This window comes from Salvelinus sp. IW2-2015, linkage group LG20, assembly GCF_002910315.2.
Source record: "Salvelinus sp. IW2-2015 linkage group LG20, ASM291031v2, whole genome shotgun sequence".
In the NCBI taxonomy this organism is placed as follows: Eukaryota; Metazoa; Chordata; class Actinopteri; order Salmoniformes; family Salmonidae; genus Salvelinus; species Salvelinus sp. IW2-2015.
This window is the reverse complement of record NC_036860.1, coordinates 66,599,889-66,606,707: the sequence shown is the minus strand read 5'-3', so window position 1 is coordinate 66,606,707 and position 6,819 is coordinate 66,599,889.

Sequence of the window (6,819 nt, the reverse complement as noted above, 5' to 3'; positions counted from 1 at the left end):
AAATGGCCTGTTGGTGTGTTGTAGTGTGGTTGTGTGTGTGTGTGTGTGTGTGTGTGTGTGTGTGTGTGGTGTTGTGTGTGTGTGTGTGTGTGTGGCTGCGTGCGTGCGTGGCGTGCGTGCGTGCGTGCGTGGTGCGTGCGTGCGTGCGTGCGTGCGTGCGTGCGTGCGTGCGTGCGTGTGTGTGTGTGTGTGTGTGTGTGATATGTAGACAGCCTACTATCTAGATACAGGGAACTCACTAGCGAGTTCTTCCTGGCCGCTCCCTGTCCCAGCGTCCCGTTGTCCCCATCCCGAGGATAGTTATTGTTTCGTTATAGATTAATGGCTTGTAGTTGTCTTCCTGAGGTGTCTTCCTGCTCCTGCCAAGACCAACATGGGTTCAAATACTATTTGATAATATGCAATACTTTAGCTGGGCTTGATTCAGGTAGCCTGACACATGGAATCATAAACAGTCACCAAACTGAAAACCATCTGGCAATCTAGGAAGGCGAAAGCAGATATCAAAAGTACTTTAAAAAATGACAAAATTTGATTGAACCCACGTCTGGCCAAGAGCAACAGAATTATGGAATGCCCTCACAACGTATTTCACAAGCATTCCAGATTCAACATTCATCAATCACAGATTCGTCATCAGTGTCATGCAAAAACAACAAACGACAACAATGCTGCAACCACAAAGTCTTTATTATATCTGACTGTTCCAGGAGTAGACGGGGCACAACACAGACAGACAGACAACCCAGGAGCAGACGGGGCACAACACAGACAGACAGACAACCCAGGAGCAGACGGGGCGCAGCACAGACAGACAGACAACCCAGGAGAAGACGGGGGCGCAGCACAGACAGACAGACAGACAACCCAGGAGTAGACGGGGCGCAGCACAGACAGACAACAACCCAAGGAGTACGGGGCCCACACAGACAGGGACAGACAACCCAGGAGCAGACGAGGGCGCAGCACGACAGACAGACAACCAGGGCAGACGGGCCCAGCACAGAACAGACAACAACCCAGGAGCGACGGGGCGCAGCACCAGGAGCAGACAGGACAAACCCAGGAGCAGACGGGCGCCAGCACAGACAGACAAGACAACCCCGAGGAGCAGACGGGGCCCAGCACAGACAGACAACCCAAAGAGACAGACAGCCGGGTGACCCAGATGTTGTTGATTACTAAGAATACTAAATTATTTCTGGATTTCAACATCATTAGCAAAAAAAATCTGTTTTTGGCAGCGTACAACCAAGCAGAATCCCTCGTGTTTGGTTGGGGAATTAGTAATGCTTTCTGAAATCAGACAGCCGTAGTCCAGCTGTTGTTAATGTAAACCTTATTGAAAATGGAAGCTCTGCTGTTCATATTCAGCATTATGCTCCCCTCACCCTCAGAGCACTCAAGTGTGTGTGTGTGTGTGTGTGTGTGTGTGTGTGTGTGTGTGTGTGATGTGGTGTGTGTGAACTGTGTGTGTGTGTAGTGTGTGTGTGTGTGTTGTGTGTGTTGTGTGTGGTGTGTTGTGTGATGCATCATGTGGGGTGTGTGTGGTGTGTTGTGTGGTGGTGTGTCGTGTGTGTGTGTGTGGGTGTGTGTGTGTGGTGTGTGTGTGGTTGTGTGTGTGTGATGTTTGTGTGTGTGTGGTGTGTGGTGTGTGTGTGTGTGTGCTGGTGGTGTGCTGTGGTGTGACACAGCAACCCTCTCTGCTGCCGGCGCTCTAAGGCCACACTGCCCGGTCTGACGTGCCAGTCTAGAAGGACCCAGGACTGCTTGCTGTAAGCCTGAATAAGAGTTTACATGTAGGAGGATACTCTGCACTCAGCAGAAAGATATTACCAGTCTGGTCATAAGCCTGCACCTCAGCACATTATATTTACTTGAACATGTTCAATAGAGAGAGAGCGAGAGAGACGGAGAGAGACAGCCGGATGGGAAAGAGAGAGAGGAGAGATGACCGACGAGAGTAGAGAGAAGAGAGAGACGAGAGATGACAGCAGTAGAGGAGAAGAGACGAAGGAGCGACAAAGAGAAGCGAGAAGAGAGAGAGGAGAGAGAGAGAAGACAGAGACGAGAGAGAGAGAGAGAAGAGAGAGAGAGAGAGAGAGAGGAGAGAGAGAAGAGACGAGGAGAGAGAGGAGAGAGAGAGAGAGAGAGAGAGGAGAAAGCAGAGAAGAGAGAGAAGAAGAGAGAGAGAGGAGAGAGAAGAGAGACGGAGAGAGAGATTGCATGATTTGTGACTTGGCCCAAAGTAGAAACTGACCGTGACGACGTATATACAGGTCACATTCATTATAGGTATACTCATTAAACTGATGGTTCGAATAACCGACCCCAAATATAACAAGTGGGATAGAGAGAGCGACAACCCTGATCAATTCACATCTTCCAAACGCGTATTTTCCGCTGTATCACGTACAAACCTGATCAAAATAGTATCTGTAATGGAGATCTGGGGAGCGGAAGACAACAGGCATAGGACGTTAACATGCTTTTCACGTAATAGTTAACTGTGAAGCACACAACTTAGGGTGTGTGAATGATGTTCCATTCTGCAAGAAACAGAACAGAACTTAATTCCAAAGCACGAGTCTTTCAACAGACGTCTCTTTTTGTCAAACATCGTAGCCCCATTTCCCTATCAGACGTTCATGCATTATATGTCCCCAGTGGTTATCATTCACCCTAAGGTTCCCATGTGAGTTGACATTTTCACCCTAGCGTTATCGCACGTGTGTTGTCAATGTGTCACCTAGGTCGCAGTTGAGGTTGCATTTTTCACACTAGGTTTCCAAGTGTGTTGCCATGTTCACGTCATGGTCTGTCTTTCCTAGGATTCCAGGTGTGTTGTCATGTTCACCTAGTTCTCCATGTTGTCACAAGTCTCCAGGTTCCATGTTTAACCCGGTTCAGTGTGTGTTCATGTTCACCTAGGATTCGCATGTCAGCCTAGGTTCCAGCTGGTGTTGTCATGTTTCACCTAGGCATCCAGTGTGTTGTCATTCACTGTTTCACTCGTCATGGATTACCAGTGTTCCCCATCACCTTAGGTATCCAGTGTGTTGCTCATGTTCACCTAGGTTCCATTGTTCACCAGGTTCCAGTGTGTTTGTCATGTTTCACTGTCCGGTAGTCCAGTTCACTCTAGGTTCCAGTGTCGTGTTCATGTTCAACTAGGTTCCATATTACCTGGTATGCTCGGTGTTCGTTCCGTGTGTTGTTCCATGTTCACCCTAGTCCAGTTATTCGAGTCATGTGCTTGTTCACCATTCATCGCTCACTCGTTCCAGTGTGTTGCCATGTTCAACCAGTGGATCCATGTTCACCTAGGTCCAGTGAGTTTCAGTGCTTCACCTAGTATCCAGGCTGTGTGCCATGATCTCACCTAGGTTTCCAGTGGTGTTGTCCACTGTTCACTCTTAGGTTTCCAAGTGTGTTCTGCACTGCTTACCACGACTAGGTCCAGTGAGTTGCTCGATAGGTATTCACCTAGTTCCAGTCGAGTTGTCGATGTTTCACCTAGGTTCCATGTTCACCTAGAGTTTCCGGTGTGTTGCACATGTCTTTCACATTCTAGGTTCCAAGGGATTGTCATGTTGTCAACCTAGGTTCCAGTGTGTGTAGTTTTCACTAGGTCTCTCGTTCACCTAAGGTTCCACTCATGTTCACCTAGGCTTCCACGTTTGACTAGTATGACCCGTAGTAATCTAACGATCCTATACGTTCACAGTCATGTGTTGTCATTTACACCTAAGGCTTCCGTGAGTGTGACCCCATGTTCACACCTAGGGTATCCAGTGCTGTTGTCACGTTCACGCTAGGTTTCCAATGTCACCTATGGTTCCAGTGTCTTGCCATTGTTCACCTGCTATTTCATGTTCACCTAGTTCGCAAGTGTGTTTGCCACTGTTCACCTAGGGTTTCATGAATTGCATCTAGTGTTCAGTGACGTTGTCATGTTCACCTAGGTTCCAGTGTGGTTGGCCAATGTGTCACTCTCAGTTTCATTGTCCAGTTGGCAGGGTTGCCATGTTCACCCTGCTAGGTTCCATGAGAGTAGTTGCCATGTTCACCTAGGTTCCCAGCTGAAGTTTAGTCACCTGTTCCACGTGAGTCTGGGGCCATGAGTTCCCTAGTTTACTAGGGGTTCCAGTGCCAATGTCACTACTCAGGTTCCAGCTGTGTGCCATGTTGCACCTAGGTCTCCAGGTGGTGCCATGTTCACACTAGGTTCCCATGTGTGTAATTGCACCCATGATGCACTACGGGTTCCAGGTGGTTGCCATGTCTCAACTAGTGTCCGTTAGGTGCCATGTTGCCCATCTGGTTCCAGGCTCTAATGTACTGGTTCTACAGTGAGCTTCCCATGTGTCCAGTTCCGTTCCAGTTCACCAGGCAATGAGTTGTGCCATGTTACCTAGTCCTTTCCAGTGTTCCCAGTTGTGGTTTGCCATGTTCACCTAGATGTCCGAGATGTTGCCATGTTCACCTAGGTTCCAGGTGAGTTGCCATGTTCTCCTAAGTTCGCATGTGTGCATCACTAAGGTTCCAGTGTGTTGCCACTGTTCTTTTTACGCTAGGCTTCATCAAGTGGTATGTTACGCAGAGACCATCATTCAGTGTTGCATTGTATGGCTATCCAGTGTGTTGCCATGTTCACCGAGGGTTCCAGTGAGTTGTCATGTATCACGGCTATCCAGGGTGCAGTGGTCAACCTGTGTCATGAGTAGGTTCCAGTTCACCGTATGGTTCCAGTGTGTCTGTACTATAGTAATTATTCAGCCGTAGGTCCAGTGGTAGTTTACCTGTCCCTAGTCCGCGGGTTATGTTCACCAGTCAGCGGTTGCCATGTGTCACGGCTATCCATGTTCACATGGTCTGTGTTGCCATGTTCACTGCTAGGTTCCAGGTTGAGTATTGTCATGTTCAACCTAGGTTCCAGTGTGTTGCCATGTTCAGCCTAGGTTTCAGTGTAGTTGTCATGGTTCAACCTAGGTTGTTCACCTAGTCAGTGCGTTGCTGTTCCACGACATAGGTTTCCATTTCACTGTTCACCTAGCGTTCCAGCTGTCGTGCCAATGTCACCTACGTTCCCAGTGTCGGAATATCATAGTCACCTTAAGTTCAGCGTGTGTTGCCTGACTTCACCTGAAGGTTCACAAGTGATGCTTGTCAATCGTTCAACCTTAGGTTCCAATGTTTCACCTAGCTGTCCAGTGTGTTGGGTCATGTTCACACTAGATCCAATGTTCAACCTACCGGTTCCAGATGTTCTGTCATGCCGACACCTAAAGGTTCCATGTTCAACTAGTTCCAGATGTGTTGTACATGTTCACCAGAATTCACAGAATTCACCTAGGTTAAACCAGGTGACGTTGTCATGTTCACCTAGTTCCATGTTCACCTAAGTTCAGTGTGATTGTCATAGATATCACCTAGATTCCATGTTCACCTAGAGTCAACAGCTTAAAGAATTTGTCATGTTCACCTAGTATCCATGTATCACCATAAAAAAGGTCCCCAAGTGAGTTGTCAATTGTTCACCTAGCGTTCCATGTTCACTAGGTTCCAGTGTGTTGTCATGTTCACCTAGGATCACAATGATTACACCTAGGTTTCCAGTGAGTATTCATGTTCACCGAGGTTCACATGTTCACCTAGTTCCAGATGTGTTGTCATGTTCACCTAAGTTCCAGGTTCACCAGGATCCCATGTTCACCTATTCCTGTCACCTAGTTCCGATGTTCACCTTAGGTGTCCAGGTTCCTCGCGACTTCTTAGACATTATCTGTTGATCATCAACAATGAGCCCATTGAGAAGAAAGCAGCGCTGATGAGAAGTGCGACATGGGTAACCTTTACGCTAGTTACCACTTTGCATGTAGTTTAGTAGTCTGTTTCATTGTTGTTGCACCGGCTTGGACTCAACGTGACTGATAGATGTGGATGGTTGAAAGTTCAATGTTAAATTCAAACCGACCATACTACAAGCGTCATATCTAGTCCAATCTTGACATTTTCAAAATACAATGGACACAACATAAACTTGAATAAAGGAATACACAACAGACACTCCGCCGTCTCCGTCATTGATCCGCTATCCAAGCCGTTAACCAGGAAAACACACAAATTAACCAGAAATTATGACAAGAGAGTCCCCTTAATGCGGCAACAAGATTTCAGGCCGTCAGACCAATTATGTTGCCAAAAAACCCTAGCCTCAAATCTAGACGATCGGCATTTTAAAACAAATCCTCCAGCGCCCCATAAGGTGAGCCATAGACCTAAAATCCATTTGACTGATTAAGCTTTGCAGAAGTGCAAAACAAGTTTTTAATTATAATTCACAATAAATTATAACTCGCTCTCACATGCAACATATTCTCCTGCCCAATGAACAAACACCACTGCGAACATGCTCAACATGTTCACCTAGGTTCCAGTGAGTTGCCATGTTCACCTAGGTTCCAGTGTGTTGCCATGTTCACCTAGGTTCCAGTGTGTTATCATGTTCACCTAGGTTCCAGTGTGTTGCCATGTTCACCTAGGTTCCATGTTCACCTAGGTTCCAGTGTGTTGCCATGTTCACCTAGGTTCCAGTGTGGTATCATGTTCACCTAGGTTCCAGTGTGTTGCCATGTTCACCTAGGTTCCAGTGTGTTGTCATGTTCACCTAGGTTCCATGTTCACCTAGGTTCCAGTGTGTTGTCATGTTCACCTAGATTCCATGTTCACCTAGGTTCCAGTGTGTTGTCATGTTCACCTAGGTTCCATGTTCACCTAGGTTCCAGTGTGTTGTCATGTTCACCTAGGTTCCATGTT